Source organism: Corvus cornix, chromosome 2 (genome assembly GCF_000738735.6).
Source record: "Corvus cornix cornix isolate S_Up_H32 chromosome 2, ASM73873v5, whole genome shotgun sequence".
NCBI classification, from domain to species: domain Eukaryota; kingdom Metazoa; phylum Chordata; class Aves; order Passeriformes; family Corvidae; genus Corvus; species Corvus cornix.
Window position 1 is genome coordinate 150,755,025 of NC_046333.1, and position 24,164 is coordinate 150,779,188.

At 39.6% G+C, this 24,164-nt stretch overlaps 1 protein-coding gene across 3 annotated transcripts in view; it reads right to left on the reverse strand.

Moving 5' to 3' along the window:
* The window catches only part of PTK2 (protein tyrosine kinase 2), a 193,944-nt gene that overhangs the window by 169,186 nt on the left and 594 nt on the right, over positions 1-24,164 (reverse strand). For 2 of the 3 annotated variants that reach the window (XM_039548588.1, XM_039548587.1), the window contains exon 2: positions 9,181-9,239. The exons of the other annotated variant lie outside the window; for it this stretch is intronic. The gene's annotated coding sequence lies outside the window, so the exon portion shown is untranslated. The remainder of the gene's footprint in view (positions 1-9,180; positions 9,240-24,164) is intronic. 3 annotated transcript variants of the gene reach the window in all.

Below are 24,164 nucleotides of genomic sequence, written 5' to 3' on the forward strand. Positions count from 1 at the left end.
ACTGGTTAAATACATGAACCACATGTGTAGGACATACAGTAATTTGTAATTCAGATGCCTTGGTCTCAGAACCTCCATGTGTTAGTTTGGAGATCAATTAACCACAACTCAGAAGTGCTTTGAAGCTCAAACCCAGCAATGCACAAATCAATATTTAATTTGCAGTCAGTGTAGGAGTTAAAAATGTATCAGAAGCTATGTACAAAGTATATATTATAAACCACAAAACACAATAAATACCAACATGCACTACCAACAGCCTCAGCAGTTACAGATGAATATTTCAATGTAATTTCTTTTAACACCTCCTGATTTTAACAAATATTTGTGAACAACCACCACATTTAAGTTACAAATGGCTCATGTGTATCATTATTTACATCATCCAAGCCCATATTTTTCCTGTATATTTCTCTTTTTACCACAAGGAGTATCGTAGGACTGGAGATGTTTTCTTGTCCTTGGGCTGTTCACATCCCTGACCCCATCCCTCCTTCAAATTTCTGCATTCTTCAGAAATCTGAGATACAGCAGGCAGATTAAGATATGTCCTTGCTTCAAAACACATTTTAGGCAATTTTAATGATACAAGAGAACTGTAAAAATAAGAAAATGGAAAGTTACCAGGATTTTCTGAACAGACTATGTGTGACCTCAATTAGTCACCAGATCAGCTACACAGAAACATGGATGCTTGAAGACATGAAAACCAGGATTCACTGAATTGGGCCAATTTGCAGAAATTCTACATTGCTGCCACTTGAGAGTCTGAGAAAAATAGTAATTCTACCACCCCAAAAGCAACCAGCCTTTTGTTCAGCTTCTGTAATCTTCCAGAATTAACTAGAAAAATTTTAGACCTGAGGCCAAACTTTGTGTCCTTCCTACAAACTGCTTTTCAAATGTCCACAGGTTCACACTAATTTATCTTGAAAAATTATTTCAAAAAAACCAGAAAAAAGAGGTACATATTAAAGCAACGATTTTAAACTCCACCTAGCTCACCAAAATAACATAGAAATTAAGGTTTCTTCTGACAAAAATATTTCACAGTTCAGATGCAAATTGAGGAATTAAATGTTTTCTTTAAAAATATAAACCAGGTGAGGAATTTGAAAGAAGTGACTTTGTAGAGCCATCCAATTGAGTGCAACACTCTTTCCCCACCTCGGTGCTTCCACACCTTGCCCACTAAAAATTACAGAATGCAGAACTTCCATCAGAAAAGCGGTAGATGCCAACAGAAAAATTAACTCTCTATTTGTACATTTCAGCTACTTTTTCAATCTGTGATGCTTCCCTGAATATCACAATCACACATCTTCTTTAATTCTTCAGTGGGAGTTTTAGTCAGAAAAGCTAAACTGGCATCTTCTGACCCCTAGTTCTCACATTCCTGGTACACAGATAATGCAGAGATGGCAGCAGCACTCCATGGTTTCTTTGGACATATGGATATATGAATACAGAGACCTTCAGGACATTAAGCAAAGTAATTTACTGTTTCCCTTATGTCCTTCTTTCTCCTTTATGGGGGGAGAGCTGCATTAGGTTAATGTCTTCAAATCGAAGTGTTTATTACCAAAAGTTAACACCAAAACCACAAATTCCTTGTATTAATATCAGGATTCAGTGATTTTTATGTCACTAACTCTGGATTTATTATGGAGCTCTTACTTAACCCTTCCCTTTAAAGAGCTGAAGAATAGCTGGTGAAAGTTTCACACCACATATGTTTATACACACATACAACCCCCACAAAGAAAATCTTCCAGGTAGCTTTGGCTTGGCTTCTCTTCAGACCTTATCAAAAGGAAAACTCTGAACTGAAGCCCAGATTTCACCACCAACACCAAATGTTCTATTCTTCATTCACTACTTACATTCCTACAGATCATTGACTACTTACTACTTACAGATCTGCTAGAGAAAGTGGGCCTCAAATTAAAAACATAGTCACCAAAAAAACTGCCTCCCCCCAAGAAGAAGATGCAGAAGTCACTGTTCAATGACCACCTTCATTTAGGGTCACTCCTGTTTAGGATTTAGCATAGAGTAGAAGCATAAGTCTCAAACTGGATACGAATACATCCAATGCCTAGGAAGTTTTTTTAAGGTATCTAAGAAGGATTCATACAGACCCCCAAACATCACACAAAAGGGAGGTGCAAATTTACATCCTGCTTGCTTGGGATTTTTTCCAACCAAAAATAATTATGCAGAGGCTTCTAAGGTAAATTATTCACCATATTAAAAGTCCAGTGCAAATTTGTATGTAGAGGGATTTACGAGAGTCAGCATCAGCCACATTAAAGGCATAGGAATACAGCTGAATTGTTCTGTTTAAAATAACTAGGATACAATATGGTTTAGACTACCAGGAATACTACTGCTAGCAAAACAACACAAAAAGAGTTTCAGAAACAGAAGGAAGTATATTACTCATGTATTTTTACTATTAGAAAAATCCTACCACTCCTTTTGGATATTGCTCTTAACAGAGATCATTTAGAATAAAGGAATAGGCTGAAGGAAGAACTCGATGATTACAGCGTCCCAATTCCTTTGGACCTTAAAACTCTCTACAATTCTGCCAAGCTTTTACCTTCCTATCCTAAAAGTTCAGCTGGGTAGACTGATCCTGAAAGAGGGAAATGACAACACAGCCACCTGCTTACAATACCTACAAAAATAACCTGGAATGCCAAACTTGGAGTCCTGTTGACAACCATGGCTTTTTATGTGCCCTTTTGCTCTGCACAATCTAAATACTAAAATAAGAAATGACCTTTTTTTTAATGGGAAACCTGGTTAGCAATTTAAAGACTGCACCTTCCAAAACACAGCTGGGAGTGGACTGTTAACAATAAACCTTCCACTTGTTGTTAAAGGGCAGCATTTCAGTGGCACCTGGAACAGCTATTAACTCCTGCTAGGTGATCAAGGCTCCCTCTTGGTACAGAAGCTTTCATCTCATTTAACGCATTCATTTTCAGGTGCGGTTATAGACTCTTACTGTCTCCTTGTGCATTCTTCCTCCTTCTTAATAAAAAAATGCTGCCCAAGCTGCATTTGTCTGGATTCTTGTCAGGGAATTCAAGTTGTCTGCTTTACTTCTTGCCTGGAAAAGAAAGTACTGATACACAGCTACTGGTCAAAAAGAAATAAAAGAAATCACTTTTCATAGTCCTACTCTATACCCAAGACAGCAGTAAGTGTAGGCAGGACACAAAAGCATAAAAAAAAAAAATTCTAATTCTTGTTATTGAAAATGGATTTCATGAAACTCAAGCACATGAAAACACTGCATTCTTTCAAAAATGCAGTAGTTTCAAAAGAAATTGGCATCTAAGGAATTGTGATGCATCAGGAAGACCTATGCAATGTCTCAAAGGAATAGAGAATAACCAAACCAAATTATCTACAGGCATCCATGCATGAAGGGGAATCAGGCTGATTTGAAACATTTTACACTGGGTGTTCACAAATAACTGATGAGTTTTAGAAACTCACGAGAAGGAAAGGAGTCACATCACAGGCTTCCAGCATCATCCCATGGTTTTCCATCAGCTTTAAAACTAAGCAAGAATAACCAACATTGCATGAACAAAATGAGATTATGAGCAAGACAGTAATACCAGAGAAAACAGAAAGGGTTTAGTAAATCAAAAGGGAACAAGGACTATTGGCTCAGTTGGTCAGGGTTTGATACTGATAAAACCAAGGTTGTGGGTTTGATCCCCATATGGGCCATTCACTTTAGAGTTGGACTAGATGATCCTTGTGCGTTCCTTCAAACTTGAGTATTTTGTGATTCTAATGAGACTACTGAGATAAGGGGGAAAATAAATATAAAAGCAGTTTTATGTTGGTACTTGTCAACAGGGTGTGCCAAACAGGAGGGAGACAAGTAATGGTTTTACTTTGTACAGTGCTGATAAGGGCTAGGGTAAAATACCAGGAGTGAAATTCCCTGCCTCTGAGGCATTAATTAAAACACACTTCAGGAAGTGCACTTGAGCCTGCTTCCCTTCAGAGGAAGTTCTCCATGAATGTCTGCCAGGAAATAACCCAGATCCTTCCCTTACCACAGCACACACAAACCAACCTTAGCAGCCCCTGGGCTGTCACTTGCTGATCCTGCTGCCTATCAAGCTAGCCTTTTTTGGTTTTTTTTCCCCAAATATTTTATGACAGGTCAGTACGTTTGTATCCTCTAATGTTCCTTCTCTTGTAAGGACACTCATTATAACGTGTCCTGTAACTACAACTCAAGATGCTACACCAGTAACAAACACTGCCATTAAAGAGAACAGGAAGACTGGAAAGCCTCACTCAGTTTTACAGGTAAAAATGAAATTTTGAAGCCTTGAAAAGCTTTGAATCCATCTGGTTTGAATTTTGGTCTTTTTGTGTTTTCAGAAAATTCTCTTCAGGTTTTCTTTTTACAAAATCAAGGTAACATACTTGGATGAGCAAGACTGATAGGGAGTTGATTCATTAAGCATCTGAAATCCAGACATACTGGAAAGTTAAGAAATCTACCACCTAGCAGTGAGGAGCACATTATCATTGATTATTTTGTACAAGAATGGTTTTGTTCAAAGATTCAGAATACCCTGCTGTTTTAGAAACTTTCCTAGGCCAATGTTAAACATTTTTGTGCATTTCCTGCAGTAAATAACAGCCAGTACAGACTATAGCCCATTAACCAAGATGCAGGATCAAAGGCCAACTATACATTACCACTGAGCAAGCTATGTGTTCTCAAAGAAGCAGAGCTACAAACTTTACTTCAAATATTAACTAGAATATCATTATTTAAATCTGCCATTCAAACAGCCTGGAAAGGAGCAGCACCAGCACTGTATGGCTATCCCTGGCATCATCAGAATGTGCTGCTACAGGCCCATCCAAGCTGCATTACAAAGCAGTACTATTTACAGAGTCAGACTGTTTTCTGCTTGATGTTTCCCTATTCACATTTACCAGAGGGCTAACAACCAAAACAAATATTTTGTTTGGTATACAGAAGACCTTTGGCACCTTCAGAGGGAAGACAAACTCTACTTCATTCTACCTCGATAACATATTCCAAGATACTCCAGGCAGGCTGAAGTTTTATTGAACTCCACGGAGGGATGAGACAATGAAGGAGAATACCCCAAACACTGAAATTTATTTCCCCAAGCCCACTTACTTCCCTGTAAGAGACAACAGTTGCTCTGGGGACAGGCTGAGGAGTATCAGCTATTTTCCAAGCAAAAGCCAGGACAGAGCTCAGAAAGGCGTCAGGCACCACATGGAGTGGTTTGTGTTCCTTACATCCACACTCATTGCTCTGAAAACCCTGGTGGTGCCTATCAGCACAGACAGAGCACAGAGCCCTTGGAAGGGCCCAGCCTGAGAGAAGAGGATGTTCTGTACTGAACTCGCACACGTGTGAGCCTAGCCTGCCTGGAAGAAGCTGAAGTTTATCATAACCTTGGTGGCAAAGTAAATCTCTCTGCAATGACCCAGAAGTCCAGAATAACAAACCAGTCAGGACGCCCAGCAAAATTCCACTTCCAGAAGCCAGGAGGAGCTATAAGCATGTAGGTCTTACTGGCAAGGAGCAACATCCATTAATTAGCTTTATACTTGAAAAGAGAGTGGTTGTTCTTTACACCTTAAAGTGCCAACTGAAATCTTCTGAAACGAATCTTGTATCAAGAAAAAAGCCCCGAATGTATTAAAACAAAATTAAAACATGCATAACATCCAAACTACATAAAGAACCCCAATCTTTGAGATTTCACTAGGAAAATATTTCTAACCATAAAAGATAAAAAGGAACATTAATTTCTCTATCTGCAATACTGTATTTAAACAAGTGTTATGCTGGATACAACAAGATTTCTCATCCAATACGAGTTTAATTCCACCTGAAATAAAACCGTGAAGTTGGAAAGCACCTGAAGTGTTTGCAGTAGAGATACAATCCAGAGAACATCCTTTGGAAGCTGCCCCTTAGGTGGAAGTGCTGCTGCACCTACTGTCAGTGGCTGACCAGCATCTTTGAAATCACACAATAAGTAGACATAAAATTACACCTACTTTTATCTACAGAATGCCTGCACCAATTCCCTGCTCAAACACTGGCCTGAGGAATAAGTCAGAATTATAAAGCTAAACAGAACTGCTGCTTATAATCTCTTCCTATTGATAATGTATCTTCTGCACTCACTAATTGAGAATCATAGAATTATTTTGGTTGGAAAAGATCTCTAAGACCATTGAGTCCAAGCATCAACCAACCCTGCCAAGGCCACTGCTAAACCATGTCACCAAGTGTCACATCTACACATCTTTTGAATATTTCCAGGGATGGGAATTCAACCGCTTCCCTGGGCAGCCTGTTCCAATGCTTAACCACTCTTTTGGTGAAGGCATTTTTCCTAATACATAATCTAAACTGCCCTTGATGCAATTTGAGGCCATTTCCTCTCATCCTGTCCCTTGTTACCTGGGAGAAGAAACTGACCCCACCTGGCTACACCCTCCTGTCAGGGAGTTGGAGAGAGCAATAAGGTCCCCCCTGAGCCTCCTTTTCTCCAGGCATTCAGGGATTTTGGATGATGTTAGCAGAGTCATTTTGTCAAGTTTCCTGCTTTCTTTTATGCCTTGCTACCTGGGAAGTTAAACACAGAACTGCCAAGTGATTTCAGGTGCTGTTCAAATCAGCAAGAGATCTGCTCTGAGTGCAAATTTTAAATGCTACAACAAAAGCAGGCATGTCAGAGCACAGACCCAAAGCTGAAACCTTTCATCTTAAGTTCTGTGACTCCATCCAGTACAAATACTAATAAAGCCATAAGATGAATGGGTGAAGGCAGTACTACCACAGCACACTTAACAGGAAAACTCCATCCTGTAAGAGGAGGGCTTGAAGACTGCCATGAATAGACAGGGTATTTTGGGAGTAAACAGATCGTGATTCTGTGAACAAAGCATGTGATCACATAATGAAAAGACTTTCATGGTCCAAGGAACAGCTTGACTTTTTGCAATAAGAATACAAAAAGTAACAGTTTATAAAGCAGTACATTTTTTGTCACTTCCACTGAAACTGTCATTTCAGTATTTGCATATACAATACTACTTTCAAAGAGCAAGTAGCACTAATTCCTTCCTCCTACCAAATCCTCAGCCAGAAAAAAAAACCAAAAAACACAGACTTCAATGTAAACCTGACAAGTCAGAAGTACTTGCAATTTACATCTATAATTTTTCACTGTTTCCTCTTACTCTACGTTATATTTCACAACCTTATTATTCACTGAGCTGGTTTTCTATAAAGTCTTATCTAGGCAGGTACTGCAAGATATTTACCTAACAAACCCATAAATACTTTGTTGTCATGGTTTTACCAGGATATGACTCACTTGGAACCATGTACTCCAGGGAGCAAATGGCTTCAGTTCACAAAACATACAAGTGCACTTTTTCGCTTGTGACATCACAACAGTCAGAGCTGTTCCTTTCAAAAGGTCAAACAAAATTAAAGGAAGCATTTAAAACCCCCTGAAATCACAGATCTGATTTGCACACCTTTATATACGATAAAATGCTTTGCTCCCACCCCCCCAACTCCTTGTTTTCTGGATTTTCCACACTATTAGTTTTCCATGTCGAGGAAATATTTTTCAAGTGTCTGGGTTTCCATCTGAATCATAAGTCAGAATGAACATGAGGCATAAGGCTACAAATTTTGGTTTTAACTGATAAAAATATCAGTACTGGTTCCAACTGAAATACTTTGGGTTTTTTCCCATTTAAGTGACAAAACAGAATACTACTATTTTTTAAACCATTCAGACTTGTCTTTCGGAGTGATGAGAGTAGACGGAATTCCTTGGAAAAAACTAACTGCGTAATATAAACAAACATTATCCCATACCAGAAAAGGGAAGGGAGAAATTGGAAAGGAGAAGCAATTATTCACCATAAACTTGAAAACTGAAGTTTTAAAAAGGCTGACGACATCCAGAAGTAAGCTACTGAAGAATAAAGATACCTACCCCTGCAAATTTAGATGGTCAGGAAACATTAAATGACCCTCTACTGATTCCTGAAGATGAAAATATGGATACAAGATCACAGCCTGAAGTCCTATTAGGGGCCTGCTCCATGTGAAATGCAAGCAGCCACATCTCCTTTGTTCTCAAGTGTATCACAGTCCAGGCAAGAACATTAACGACTCTAAAGCAGGTGCTGTCAAAGTTTTAAATAAGGGTAACCACAAGCACAAGTTAGATTCAAAAGTGCTCTTGAAGTAGCAGGAGATGAATTTTGCTACCTGCCAGTGCCTAAGCAATAGGAAAAAAAACCCCAGTAATTTAATACAGGTTCCCAAACCACCAACCACAGGGAAGGTTGCAGAAGGGGGGGGGGGAACCAAACCACAAAGAAAAAATAAGGATCCAACAAGTTATTCTAGCCGCACACAAACGTAAGAATATTCCAAACATCCATCTATATGAGCAGCAATAAAGGCAGAAGTTAGAAATACCAACTATACTAAGGAGTAAAACTTAAGTTTGCAAGTATAAACATCCACCCTGGGAGGGGTGGGGTCAAAAGGAATCAAAAAATATGCAGAACAGAAATAAATTCCTATAGTACAAAGAATACTGTGACTGTAACTTCTCTATTCCTGCTTTCAGTTAAACTTCTTCAGACTAGGCCAAGTGCCCCTACAGCAAAGATTTTACTTTATTAAGACCCATTTTTTCTGTACTACATAAAAGCAGAACATGAGAACAGAGAATTACTAGTATGTTGCTTCAAAAGGCAGCACATGGGACTGGCCAGACAATTTTCAGCCAAGGGACTTTGGCAGGTGATAAAACACCTTACAAACTCCTCCCACGCACCATAAATTAACTGCTGCACAGGTCTGCCCACCTCTGTACCCTCAGGCTGAATGGAAGGACCATGAACAGGCTGTCAGAGAAAAGCCAGTTCCAGGAGGCTCAGGAGAAAAAAAAAAAAAAAAAAAAATTCTGTTTTAACACCCACTGTTTAACAATCAGGATTTTCAACAATAATTACAAGGAAAGAACAACAACATCTCATCTTGACCTGCTTTACCCAGAATAACCTCTGTGTGAAATTGAAATCATTAGCTGTTGTACATACCCTAAGTAGACTTTCCAGCTCTCAGCAGCAGGTGCTCAATACAGGATGAAACATGCAATCTGAAACAAACATTTAGAATTCATTAGGATATTTTCTTAACTAATGTCAAAATACTCAAACATCCAAAAAAACTTAAGAGCAAATTAACTGATATTCTTGTTATGAAGACAAGATAACCTCCCTAAGGAACCAGCTGCAGAACATATCCTATTTTACAAGTGCAGATTATTTAGCTGGAAATCCTTAGGAAAAGAAAAAAAAAACCCAACCTAGAACAGAACACAGAAGAAGTTTGTATAAGTAGAAGCCAGGGACTTATATTTGAACTCAAAACAGACATCTTACAAAGCAAGTTGCCTGAAATCCTGTTGGTCCCATGAAAGCAAACTAAAAATTTCCCTAGTTATATGGATTTGTTATTTTGAAGGAGGAGAAGGGTTAAAGGATTCTGAAATGAACCTTTATTACTGATAATATACATTTAATGGCAAAAACAAGTGAGCGCTGAAAACCCTGATGAGTGATTCAAAACATTAGCAGCATCCAGATCTAGAATTAGAAAGTGCTTCCCTGGAAAATAAAAAGTGTGTGGGAGGAACTAGTGAAAAGCATTTATTTCCTCAGGGTATGTGCATCACAGGGCAGCCAAGCCAGTTCTCAGCTGAAGTAACAAATATATACAGATATTGCTCAATACAGACATAATACACAGAAAGTTGTGGGTTTGTTTCTTAAAAGGAAACAATTGACCTAAAAGAAACCCAGAGCCAAGTAATGTAGAGAGTTGAGGTTACTACTTTGCTAGTTGTTTTTCTTCTTTCCCTTTCAAACAAATATATACTATAGGGACAAAGGTAGTACCACTAGAAAGCCCAAGCTTATATATTATGCACTTAAAATTAGATTTCTAAGAACTGTTTCCCAAACTTTATTCATCTTAGATACTTAATTTTCCACACACGTAAAGGCCACCAAAAGATATCCACAAAAGAATCTCATGACATAACGTAACATAAAAAGTTCAAATTAGCACAGTTTAAGTTTCCATCTAAGCTGTAATAAACTGGTGGTGGAAGAAAAGTAATTTAATTTTTAATTTCAACATGAAAACCAGAAAAAAAGAGTCACAGACATTTACCTGAAACATACATCCACACCATGGAGAAAAAAAATCAGCGGGAACCTGGGCTGCTCTTATGGTGCTACATAAGATGAATGGCACTGCCTCCAAATACTGATTTATGGTTAACACAGAATCTGCTAAGTCAGATTGTCCCACCATCTCTGCCAGACTGAGTGGCAAACGACAGCATTCCCCAGAATCACGTCTGCTCTGAACATTTCTATGGAATTAGTCATGATTTGGGACAATTTGTAAAAACACCAATGATTAACACAATGGGAATGATATCAAGTCCTTTATGAAAAGGCAAATTGCTCATTAGACTATTTCTCACACTGAGAAACCCGTGCACTTGTTGATTTAACTAAAGATGTTTTCTGATAAGGCAAAAGCTACTTTTCATTTCCAAGGCCAGTAGTAATGACCTTTCCCTGCTCTGGGAAGTTACATCAGTAGCACCCTCAAAACATTTGTTAAAATAATTGTGTGTGTAATACCATGGGACTTACATGCAGCAGCAAAAAAGCACCAAATAGTAGAAAAATATTATTTTAATTGCTGAGGCATCAATAATGCAAACACTTACAGGCATGTTAAATTTTCCACACAAATTCTCCCACTGATTTTCAATAGAATCACCCATGTGTGTAAAATTCAGTGTACAAATGCATGGCACTGTGATTTGATTTGATGTTGGAAGGCAATCCCAGAGGACAGATAAAGGGCCTCTCGTTTGCTCATTAGCTGCTACGAGTAAGGTATTCAGGACAATCCAAACACTGATCATCTCTTCCCCCTTACACCAACAGCCATTTCCAGACATACCTTCCCTGTATTTGTTTTCACTGGTTACTTATTGATTTACTTCATTCATCAATTACTTAGGAAGCAAGTGGTGACAAGAACTCTCCTATGCTAAACTCAAGTCCAACCAATTTCAACACTTCTTAAAACACCAATTAGTCTCCTCCTAATAGGGATAAAACGCTGAAAGCTTCTAAAGTGGTCAAAAGGAGATTAAATGTAAAAAATGGTTTGGGTTGAAGATTTGTGCTTTTATTTCAACTTTTTGTAAAAAAAAAACAAACAAACAAAAAACTTACTTATCTTACAAAATGGTTTCTTTAAAGTAAAAAAAAAAAACAAACGAGTACATCTGCTCAGGGGGAAAAAATTAGAGGGGAGGGGGATTTTTCACAGCTTTTGAAATTTCTCTACCTTTTTCCACATGGGAAAGGTTTTAAGTAAAGTAAAGTGACAATATTTAAATGTTAAATTTAATGATTTTTTGTGGTGTAAAACTATTCCTTTTAAGACTTTTCCCAACCAGCTGCAAATAACCCACTTGGTCCAGTTTTGCTTCCTTCTTTTTTTTTGTTCTGTTTTACCTATCACTGTAATACCTTATTCTTCTCTTAAAATCAATGCAGAATCCTACGTAATTGTAATTAAAAGACAATTTACTTGTAGATCTAAACATCCACATACAAAGCCTGAAATTTTAAGTTTTGTCCTCCAGGATCATTCTATTCCCTTTCCAATTTGATTCCTTCCCCAACCACACCACTGAGCCATTAGACAATTACCAGTATCCAGGAGTAAAAATCTTAATTTATCTTCTAGGCACGGAGCTCCTTCCTCAGCTTCCTCATGTTTCCAGTGAGCTTTAAAGCTCTTTGATCACACTTTTCAAGAAAACTTGTCCTCTTCACTCTCTTCACACACAAATACCTCTCCTTCAATGCTTTCCCAGATTCTCCACTCCACTTCAACACAGCAATGACCTTAATGTCCACAAAACCAAAGATGGACCACTAAAGACCAACATTATTTGTTTCACTTCCCTCTCCTAACTCTGATCCACAGCAAGAAAGCAAATAAACAATTTTATGCAATGCAAAGTTTTTATCCTTACAAAGCATTTAATCTGGTCTCTGATGATGCCCCTTTGGCTCTACAGTGAGGCAAAGGAAAACTCCACAAAGATCACAGAAGACAGGAAAGACTTGAAGAGCTCTGTCAGTGCAGGGAAAGAAGAGAACAGCAACTGCTGGGCACAAGTAATATCTTCTTTAGCAGAGATGAGACGCCTATAGCCAAGTTATCTGCAATGTTATTATTCCTGTAGCTGTACTCTCCTGTATCTTGCACAAACAACTGAATCAAGTGAACTTTGGCAGTCACTGAGCAACCACAAACAAATTTCCATTAGGGAACTGTACACTGTTCATAGGGAATTACTCTCCAGTCACTTGTTTTAAGGAAGCAGAAAGGAACTAAGCTTTAGTTTTTTAACAAGATAGAAATGAAGCATTCCATAGGTGTTTTGAAAAAATACAGACTGGATGAACATACCTATATAGGACACAAAAAAAGGGGATGAAGCTGCATCAGGGGGAATTCAGACTGGATATGAGGAAAAGGTCCTTCACAGGGAGGGTGGTCAGTCACTGGAACAGGCTCCCCAAGGAAGCAGTCATGGCACCAAGCCTTAGGCAGACTCAATGATCCTTTTGGGTGCCTTCCAACTTGTACATACACGAAACCATAGATTATCTCACTACTCCTCTACACCTCACGCAATGAGGACAGCAGACCTGCCTGGAGCACTTTCAGCAGCAGCACCAAAAACACACCCATGCAAAAGAATAATTACAACACAGCCCTGAGAGCAATCTGTGAACAAATGACCACTGGCCTTCAGGAGAAGCCCCAGAACAGTCAGGGCAGTTACTGAATTCTAGACCGACTCAAAAGCAGTGTTTGCATGGACAATGCTGTGAGCATTTAATAGTCTTGCTTCAGGATAATTGGCACACAAGCACTAATTTCATCTTGCCATTGCTTAGTGGCTTGGTCACCAGAAGGATATAGTCCATAAAGCAGAACCTGGATACCTCACTGGACCCAAACACAGAGCCTAAGCACATCACCCCAAAAGACAGTCCCCTAATGGCCACTGTAAGCTACACCACTAGTACTTCTGCAGAAACTTTTAACTAGATTGCTATAGCTAAACTGCAGAAAGAAGTGCAAATTTCAGTAAGATGTCAATTCCATATGATATGAAAAACACACCAAAAAAAAAAAAAAGAGTCCATACTTACTATCACTCCCTATTCACATGAGTAATCAGAAAAAATGAGCCAAAGAGACAAAGCTTTAACAACACAGAACACAAGTTCAACATAACACTTCAAACTGCTGCAACACAGACTCAGTGCAAAAAACGATCATATTTCAAGTGACAGCTGTGCATTAAGTACTCACACTATAGGCACATGGGCACCACTCTCCCCCTCCCCACTTCCTTTTGACTGTGCTCCAAATCCTTTCTCTAACTCACCTTTTGCCTTTCCAAAACTGACCTAGACCCAGCTGCCCACAAGGTCTTGCCTTGTTTTTCTACTTCTATCAACTTCAAGAGTAAGGTATTAAAGGAAATGTGTTTTATGTACATTTATTTTCACAACTTGTGCAGTCCTCACCCTTCTTGTACTTTCACTCTATGATCTCTTCCTCAGTATAATATGACCAATGTTCCTATTCCACTTGAGAATACTGGGGCTCAGTATCTATTTCAACAGAGGTAACAAAGGCTTTTGAAAGAGAGAACTTCAATGCAATTCCCATTTAACACCAAAAAGTCACACAGATAAATAGATTACAGAATTCCAAAATCTGTTTCCTAGGAAGGGAAGCTCTGTTCAATACTCTCTTCAGATTGTGAAACAGTTTAAAGGTTTTGTTTGCCTTTACGAGAAGAAAAAGCTGATTCAGTTGTACAATGAAGCCAACATTACACACTCCTGTCTTGAAGAATTCCCTCTCCTCTCCTGATGAAAGGAGAGCAAGGCCCAACACTGGCTGTTGGAAGCCCTGGAACAGCGTGAGACGAGCAGTGCTGCCGTCACACAAAGAAACCCTCCCTTCACTGAGCTGAATGAGCAGGGGCTTGGGGCCTATGACACAACTAAACTTTCACTTCGTTTAAATCTCCAGCCAAGGATTAATCATATGCACTGCACACCAGCTTCCTCTAAAGGGACCTAATCTTCTAAAAATATTCACTTGGTTGTTTAATAAATTCATGTAGATAGCAAATTTTCACAGTACCAAAGCTCAATTTCTTATACAAATGAAATACTGTCAGGAACTCCAGGCAGGAAATGGAACAGCAGTGAATTCAGTCTTACATCCCACTCCTCCTTTTAACTCCATTCTTTGACTAAGTTTTACAGAGGTTCTGACCGATATTTTTTTCCATCCACCACTCAAAAAACAGAGATATTAAACTCAATCTAATATTCACAAAGTGTTCAAGAAGAGACCGGGTCAGAATATTCCCCCAGAGAACCACATCCCATATACTTTTTTTTCCACTGTTTCTCTTATAAACTTCAATCCTCAAACTGCACCATCAAAATACATGGGCAAAATAAAAACAGTATTATTCACTTATGGAAATTGATTGATTTTTCCTGACAACCATTGATTAATACGTGCAAAACAGTTTCTGTGCATATGCACTGAAGAGTATAGTAACTGCAATCCTCCTTGGAGGAGATTTCCCCAAGCCACCAGTCGAAATCCCACAATTTACAAAGGCAATCCTAAACAAAAAAACCAAGTAAATCTGAAATTATTATTTTCCTGATAATGAAGAGTTGGTACCTAGTCTATGTGTTTTTAGAACTGATGAAACAGGTTTTAATGCAGATGACAAGAAAAGGCTTCCCTTTACTTCCACACCAATTCAGGGGTTCTTAAATGACATTTATTTCCCCAGACCACAGCAGTTTACACAAGTTCACACACATTGCACAGACACACACTCTTAGCTTCACCTTTTAGCCTAAAGGCACCATGAAGACTCAGATGCAGCACTGAAGTGTTAATTTCAACAGCTTCTGCCTCTAATTTTTAACACAGTGATTAAAAAGCTACCACATCCATGCATTTACTCCTTCCTAAGGATCATCTCAAATGCAGGCAGCTCCATTAATCCCAGCTTTCAGCAGCAGCTGTACCAGGTACAGCCAGCCATGATTACCACATTTTGTCTTCATACACATTTCCACTAAAGATTACTTAATTCTGCTTCCCAATGTCAGTAGCAACTTGTTCCTTCCATGGCAAAATGCTGAGAAACATTCTGACTTGATTTAAAACAGATTCATGTGAGTTATGATTAAGACAAAGCCTAGTGGTAAAACATCAAATACAAATTATACTGAAGAGTGAAAGACTGACAAAAAAACAAAGGAAAGAGTCAACAGAAATTCCTATTATTCTGAAAACAAAGCTCATCTTATTAATAGGTAATAATATACTATGATTAATTAAAGGACAATACTAAAAGAAATAAGAAAAGTCATCCTAAGGCCACTCTATCAACTTGTTTGTACAATTTAGAAGTCTCACCTGCTTTACTCCTTGAAATTGGATCAAAACAGCAACTAAACTAATTGTGGTAACATCAATAACCAGTTTATAATTCTGTTTTCCAAGCCATATCTAGGTAACATCTGCATCTGTAGAACACTACAGTTTCATTTACAGAAAAGGTCTACTCCCCCTGACCTTTCCAGCCTTCCACAAAGGAAACACGACCTTTGCCTTCAACAGATTCACATCAAAGCTGCCCTGTGTTGCAGTGGCTAAGTCCACTTTACACCCCCCAAGTTGCCTTAAAAGTGGTCTCTCCTTACAACACTGTGCTAGAAAGTTCTCTCTTTGTCTAGATCCTGCTGGTCGCTGGTCCTCTCCCCCCTCCCATCCCTTTTCCCATTGGCCCCTGTTATGTCATTCAACCTTGCCTCTGCCCCCTAGCCCTCAGACTATAGGTTTTGGATGCTCTGCCTGCCTTTGGGAGTTTTCGGGATAAAAATGGCACAGGCTTTCAGTTTGGCGGTTCTTCTTGCCTCTGCTCTCTTCGGGTGTGTTGCCATTAAACACCTCGGAATCACATGCAGAGAACGTTCATGCACAGACTGTGTGTGTGAGCGGCTGTTCGCGACTGCCTGCAAAGGTGAGGTTGTGTGCACGCGTGGGTGCTGGCAGAGCGCCGCCTCAGCGGTCCATGAGGGACCCAGCAGGAACAAACGCGGCATCGATCCACTGAAGCCCTCTTCCACAGCCCAGTCTGGGGCAATCGGAGAGATAACAGAGAGCACATGAGCTCAGGGAGAACTCTCAGCTGCTGGGGTTACTGTCAGCTACCTTTTGATTATCACCATAATTCTGCAAATAACCCCACATTCTTTACCTGTTCTCATCATTAAAATCAGTGCTGGACAGGATTCAAGAGGTGACCTTGTCAAACTGCCACTCCTAAGGTAGGAATGAACAGCATCCCCTTTCTGACTGCTGTCTAATTTGTTCTTGATGAATCCCTTCCCTAATCTATTTCAGTGGTTTGTTATTCTTGGAATTAGATGTCTTCCTCCCCAAGTAGCAGCCCATGTCTTTGGTCCTATTATTTAAGTCAACTAATTCTCATTTTAGTCCCTTTAATCCTTTATCATCTTCATCCTCATAGTGGCCTAACACATGGGAATAACTTCTTATCTCTCTGTAGTCTTAACATCTTAATTTGTTCAGTTCTTGGATGTTGTATTCTCAGGCATCTACTACCAAAAGCATCCAAAAGAGGAAAACCCTTTCTTGATGTCCAGTGCCCAAAACTGAACACAGAATTTTAATTAAAACCTACCAGTGCTGAATCTAGCAGAAAAATTATTTACCCCCCCACTACACCACAGCAGAGCATTTTGTTACCTGCACCAGCAGAACAAGGTTAATCACAAACTGAGCACCCATCAATCAATCAATCAATCACCTGCACTCCCCAGTTCACTCAGCTCCTGTAGGATTTTAAAAGCAGATTTTGAGCAGAACATTTGAACAACAAAATTCAAAATGCACTAAACGCAGAGTAGGAACAGAGGCTGTAGAGCTGAAGAAGTGCAGAAAACAGCTGGCTTTGTGATTTATACAAACTGAAGTGGAAATGACAAGATAATTAATAAACTAACTGAAATCTAGAAGCCTCTAGGATATAGCGCTTAAGCCTGAAATAGAAAATGAGAGCTGATAAAAATTCAGAATTACTTCTTTAGCCATTAATTAACAGTGTTCCCATAATGGAGCTGTTAACACCAGAGTAAGAACTGAAACTGTAATTTGTAACATTTGCAAAGAGATTCACTGAGAGCGAGAGACCAACACATGTCAGCAGTCTGTGAAGGTTTCCTGGGTGAAAGCTGGCAATGGAAAACAAGTTAAAAATGTAACAGTATTAAATAGTTTTTTATATAATTAAAAATGGAACTCAAGAGATTAAAACTCTCCAACTTGTGGCTCATTACTCGGGAGGTACAATTGTATGTACATATTATTTATCAGCCCTTTTTCTGCCATACCTGTAAAACAAAATGTATTTTATTTAGCAAATGCAGTTCTGAGTCAGGCATGAGGAGGGGTAACGAGCACACCGACAAACATGAATTAACTGCAATGGCCATGCCATGGTTCACTCCAAGCTGTAAGATGGCACCTTAAATCAACAACTTGGATCCAACACCATTGTTTCTGCTTCTCCTTGTGATGGGCACTTCAAACCCTCCACAGGAAGCACCTCAGAACTGAGGTGGTTTTGTGCCAGGTTCACTGCCCTTATATTAAAGGGGAATAAACAACAGCACAGCAGCTGAATTGGTTCTGCCATTGAAAGGAAAAGAAGCTGCCACAGGAGGAGAAATAAAATCATCTCAACTTTTGACACTGCGGCTGTGTCGGTGGTTCCCACCTCTCTGCACCACTGGCGGACAAAACCAGCATTACCATGCATGAAGGGTCCTAGACAGTGGCAAAAATACAAGAACACCTTCACCAAGTTCTGGAACTTGGTGAGGGAAAAGGGTGAAGAAAGAGAGGATAGGACTTATACAATAAAGTATGAAGTTCACCTCTTTACAAAAACTTAGTTCCACCAACTGAATGACAAAGGTCCCTGTTACACATCCCTTTTGTGCCTAGACTGTGAAATCCATTGTGAACAATTACCTCCGCCTGTAAACAGCTTCCACTACAAGAGCATCCGTAAAGCAGCAAAGGAGATGGAGGAGGAGACTGCTAAAATCTGAGGTACACTCAGGCATAAAAGAACCACAAGAGCATTCAGCCGCCAGCAAAAGGAATTTGTACTTGAAAAGTGTATTAGAAACAGCAGGGAGAAATACTGGTAAACAACTTGGTTGGTTAACCAAAAATAAAAAAGAACCGTACTCTTTTAAACACTAACTTTATTTTTCTTCTTTCTGTATTAACCTTTACTTGAACAAAAGCAGGCAATAAAAATTCCAGCATACTAACCCAGAACATAGACTATTTTCCCCTCTGAAGACAGAAAGATTGGAACTGCCCAATTCCAAAGAAAAAGAAATCAAGAACAGGTACCTGTGTGCAAATAGGAAAATGGTGGCAGATTTCATGTTTTCGCACTATCTTTCACAGAAAAAGAATTTAAAAGATTGCCTGAAATCAGTAAGAGGAAATTCTCTTTTGAAGATCACAGAATTTCTGAATCTCAAAGCTGCAGAGTATTACTGGGAACAAACTTGCCTCAGCATTCATGCTGAACATAAAACCTACAACAGACGGGATAAAACAGGTATTGATTGATGTAAATCTCCACCACTGGATGTAACTCAGACATTGGGATTTCTAAGTCTCTCACCAGTACCTTCAATAGAAGTAACCTTGGATGCACTGCTAGAAAATTACCTATTAAATGCTAATGGAGCAGAGACCTTACTGGCTACTGTACATCCCATGGATTGTATCAGTAAAGATTCCAGGTGTGCTTAAGGCCTGGAAAAGAAGTGGATACCTGGTTAAAGAGGTGCATTCACAGCTGCAAAATACATCATTTAATTCATTCTGAGCCTCTCCTAAATTAAACTTCTGGTATCCCCTTGAAACCTAATCATTTGCAGCAAGAAAATAGGAAAAAAGAAAAGAAAAAGGGGGGGAAAAAATCTGCTGCTTCAAATCCTTCCTACAAACTTCAATGGGACTACAGGAAAAAATTATCTCTGCGTTCCAAAGACACTTTAGAGGCTCAGATAGTCTTCTCCCTCTCCCCTCCTCCAAACCAAAATAAAACAAAAGCAGGAATCGCACATTTTTATGTGTGGGTAAACAATGCAAGGTCCGAGCATGGCAGCAGGAAGCGGGAGCAGTTCAGAATCAGCAGAGTCCTCTGACCCCTTTCTCGCTGTCCCAAGCTGTGGAACAGCTTCAGCTCAGTCACTTCTATCTCTGCAAAGACAGCAAGTGCCTCATTTAAGGACTCTTGACACATACACAGGCTAAATGTTTCCAAATTTATTGTTCAACATAGCTGGAACGACAGTAGTGGCTGCAGGACACTGACGCACAGGTTTTGCTTACACACTTCTGGGCAAAAGCAAGGAAATTAGTCTGGGATCTTGAAATGAGTTAAATTACAGTTCCATGGGCAGGGAAAGGGTCAGCATTAGAGGGATTAACTCTAAACTGACCTATATTACACTCTTACCAAGTTGGAACCCTGCAGCAAAATGAAACAGAGCTGAGTGCTTGAGGTCACCTTCCCAGAAGAAAAACAAGAAGTAATGCTTCCATGCAACAGGAAGCTAACCAAAACTACTTTAAAGTTCTTCCATATGCCCCTTCTGCACTGAACATCATAAAAAGAGGCAGAGGGATGATGCAGAAAATCAGATGGCAGAAAAAAGTCTTGAAGCCATAGGCAAGAAACGAAATCCAAACCAGGAGAGTTTTTCCAGTTCAGCCATGGACAGTTGCAGAGCTGAAGAACATTTAAATGCAGCCAAAATTCACACTAATGCAAGTGAATCAGACGTTCTCTAACAAAGCCTGTTGCCTTCATCATTTGTTAATTACCTCTTCCATTCTGATTTTCACTTGACAGAAGTTGCATTCAAACCCTGTAAACCAGATTTCAGAAACTATTCTCCATTTTCTTCTCAATTCTTGAACCACTGACACCACCACTGAGCTGCATCTCTACGTTTCAAGCACTGTCAGAGCCAAAGAGAATCAGTTTCTGTGGTTCTTCTGCCGCCTCTGAAACTTTTTCTTCCACACACAACTCCCTGAGTCAACTCCCTCCAAGAACACATCCCTCTGATGTGCTGAAAGGTGCACGAACTGCTAAAATTTGCATGGAGGTGCTTGGAAAGCTACCACACACCTGGGTAATCACAGCTGTCTCTTTTGCACCTGCTTTAATACAAATCCAGAAAACCAGGTAAAGCCACACGAAGTTTTTTGTGCTTTTGGTTGTTTGATTATATTTTTGTGGGGTTTTTTTAAATAAAAGCCCTAACACTCAGAAGTCTACCCAAATGCAAGATTTGGATCCCAGCACCAGGAACACAATGCTGAACAAGCAACAAACTCCTATTTTGGAAGCTTACATGGTGGAAAGAACACAGACGTTATATAGGAATGGGACAGAGAACATAAAAATTTAAACCTACAAACCCAAACTTGCAAGTTTTTAAACTGTTCAGCCCCTAAATAACCACTTTCTTCAACAGTTTTTCATATTAGCCATCAAGCACTGCCTGAATATGGAGAGCAGGACATAAGGATGAAAGCTTTCAGAAAGATCTACTCTATCTCCACAGAAGTTCTTCCTCTCCCACACCCAAAAAACCCTATTTAAAACCAGGTATCTATATGGATACCATGTTTTCCACTTAATTTCCCATTCTTTCAGCTTCATGTCTTTGTAACAGACACAATAAACCCCATTCACTGAACACTGGTAGAACACACAACTTTCAAGGCTTTTAAGTGGCATTATAAACAAACCAAGAGATTCACCTGAAATCGCGAACAATCAACAAACTCTGCTCTTGCAGTAATCTGCATCAAGGTTCTAGGTTTGGGTTTTTTCCACACTTAGAATTAGAAAGACAGCTTTTAGCACACAACTATCCTGCAAAAGTTACCATTCAAGGAGACAAGGATCACTGTAGTTCAGGTGCTAAATAAATGCATTCTAAATTGCCTTCCAGAAGGTTTCTCCATCATTTCTGCTCTTATTCCATACAAGGACTTAAAGTGATGCAGTAAGGATTTCTTCGTTGCAGTTTTTAAAATTCTGACCTCTAATCAAAACCTTCTCAAGAAATTAAGTCAGTATGTCCATGTTTTCAGTGGTACTTGAAACTTTACTATTACCCTAACACGAGACAAGAGGAAACACACCTTTAGTCTGGAATCCACATCTGATGGAGCTAAATATCAGTCACACGAGGAAAGAGATCTGGAATATGAATCCAGTACGAGAGTGTCCTTTTAAACTGCCTCCTGCCCATTTACTGGCATTTATCCAGAATGTGAAAATACACTTTAGGCAATAATCTACATAAAACGTAAAGGTACAAAGGTCCAATTTAAGATAAATAAAACCACATGAGACTATTCGAATCTTGTATGTTTTTACAGAGATTTAATAGCAAAATTACAACCTACTTATAGTTACCAATATTCTTCAAAACTATGCTCTGAGAAGACAGAAGGTTCTTTTTCATAGGGAAAAGGACTTTTCCATAAATCTTAAAAGATGTAAAATGAATGGGAAAAGCCTGTATTGTTATTACAAATTATATCAAAATAAAGACCATTCTACTACACACAGCAGTCCCTACCAGGGGAAAAAAAAAAAAAGATCATTTTGTTATACAAATGGCAAGAAATAAATTATTGATTTTTGAGTTACCCTCCTAGTGGAGGAAAAAACCTCCAAACCACCACATTCACAGATGCATAAAAAAAGCAGAAGATAATTTCCTAAACCATTAAAGCCACCTCTTGTACTACTTAATCTCTAGAGAGCACTCCTGCTTTTCTCTCCTCCTGTCATCCTCCCCAAAATATCTATTAGCTTGGTGGAGTTCATAATACTGAGATCCCCCATTCAACTATTACTCATATGGCAAACCATTATATTACCAAAAAAAAAAGCCCTTTCCACAACAAAGTCTGAAGCAAAGTCACATCACTAGATATCTTGAAAGAATTTTTAAAGCTATTTCAGCAAATTACACATTCAAGACATGAGCGCTATTCTAAGAATATTCCTTTCTGGATGAAGTATTCCAACAGGCTACTAGTTGATTGCTGTGTCACTACACATGCTTAGTACCTTTAATAATACCCAAGGCTGAGGCCAAAAAAAGCTTAGAGCTTTTGACAAATAAGCACTGTGTCATTTTCCTTTCATGTATACATTTTAACCTTCCTGCAAAATAAAAGGTCAACCAACACAAACATAAATCCCAGCCATGTTCCACGAAAACTGCATTTAAGACATAATAGCACAAAAGACAAATTAATTTCAGAACTGTTTTTCTCTTGCTGAGTTGCCTGTAGAGTTTTACAGTCCTGTGAGAGGCAATTTTTCCAGCAACCAGTGCCTCTTCCCTTTTTGTTCTGTTAACAGGATCCCAGATTTTAGGACCATTAAATTTCCTGCACGGATCGATCTCGACACACACACATTCTGTACAGAATCTTAGCCACAAACCCTGCTTTAAGAAACCCAAGGGCTGTGTTCCCCATCCACAAATCACACCACAAAGGTGTTCCCACAAAGGGGGGTAAGGTAACAGCCTGATTTCAAGGGTAACAAAAAAAGGGCCAGGCAGAGAAAGGAAGCGGTGGAACTCTGGACGTGGACAACATCAGTGAGATAACAAACTGTTCCAAATAACTGTGTAACATTTAATATTTTCTGGCCCAAATCCAGTTGCACTCCTGACCTTACCCAGGTTTAACAGAACCAGAGACGACAAAGGCAGATTAGCTTCGAGGAATGTAGGACTTTTCCAATTAATCCACGAGGGGGAAAAAAAATATATCAAGCAATTTAATGCCAAAGGAATGTGAATTTTAAAGGGACGCTGCAATATCACTTCACTCCTACACTAACATTTGCATTAAATACTTCAATATGAATTCCCAAATGTTTCTCTTTTCAAGTGAACTTTTTGTTTAATGCCTTTACTACAGCACTGCTCTTATCCCAGTGAAACTGCCAAAAACTGGGCTCCAGGCTGACGCTGCTCCAGTGCCAGGGCCTGCAGGATACTCTGCTCCCAAAGCACTGGAACAGGACTGACTGCGAGGCAGCTAACACAGAAACAACATAGCCAACACTGTTCCAGCCAGAAGACAACAAAAAAGAACGGGAAATCAAAGAAAAAAGTCTACTCCTTGTCCCAAAAAAAGCATCATCAGAGCACAGGAGGTCTGGGAAGAGAATGAATGTGAGAACTGGAAATGTACAGCATATGCTTCAGAATTAGTCGCGGGGATTTGAGGAGAACGATTCTCTGTTACAGCTGCAATTCTCACTGTACTCCAAAATCAGGTTTACAACCGGAAAACGAAAAGATATCAGATTTCTCCAAGAAGTGCAAAGGCTCCTCTGTGTGATCCAACTTCTGTGGCACCACCGGGCCGACTATGAGCCGGGCTGAGGGGACACTCGCTCCCCTTCCCCGCTGCAGGCGCCGGGGGCTGTCCCCGGGTTAAGAGACCGGAGCGCTGCCCCGATTCTCTTTGGATCACACGGTCCCAGCGAGCGCAGTACCAGAACAAACCAAAAATAAACCCCCAAAGCCCATACACCTAAAAAAAGCCCCAAATCCTAAAGAGAAGAAACCTCAACCACTTCCCCTGCGCTCCCGCTCCGGCTCCAAGAGGCAGCCACGGATTTACGCGCTTGCCTGAGGAGAGGAAGGGGCAAAGCCAGGCGGTCCGGCCCCGGGAGCGAGGG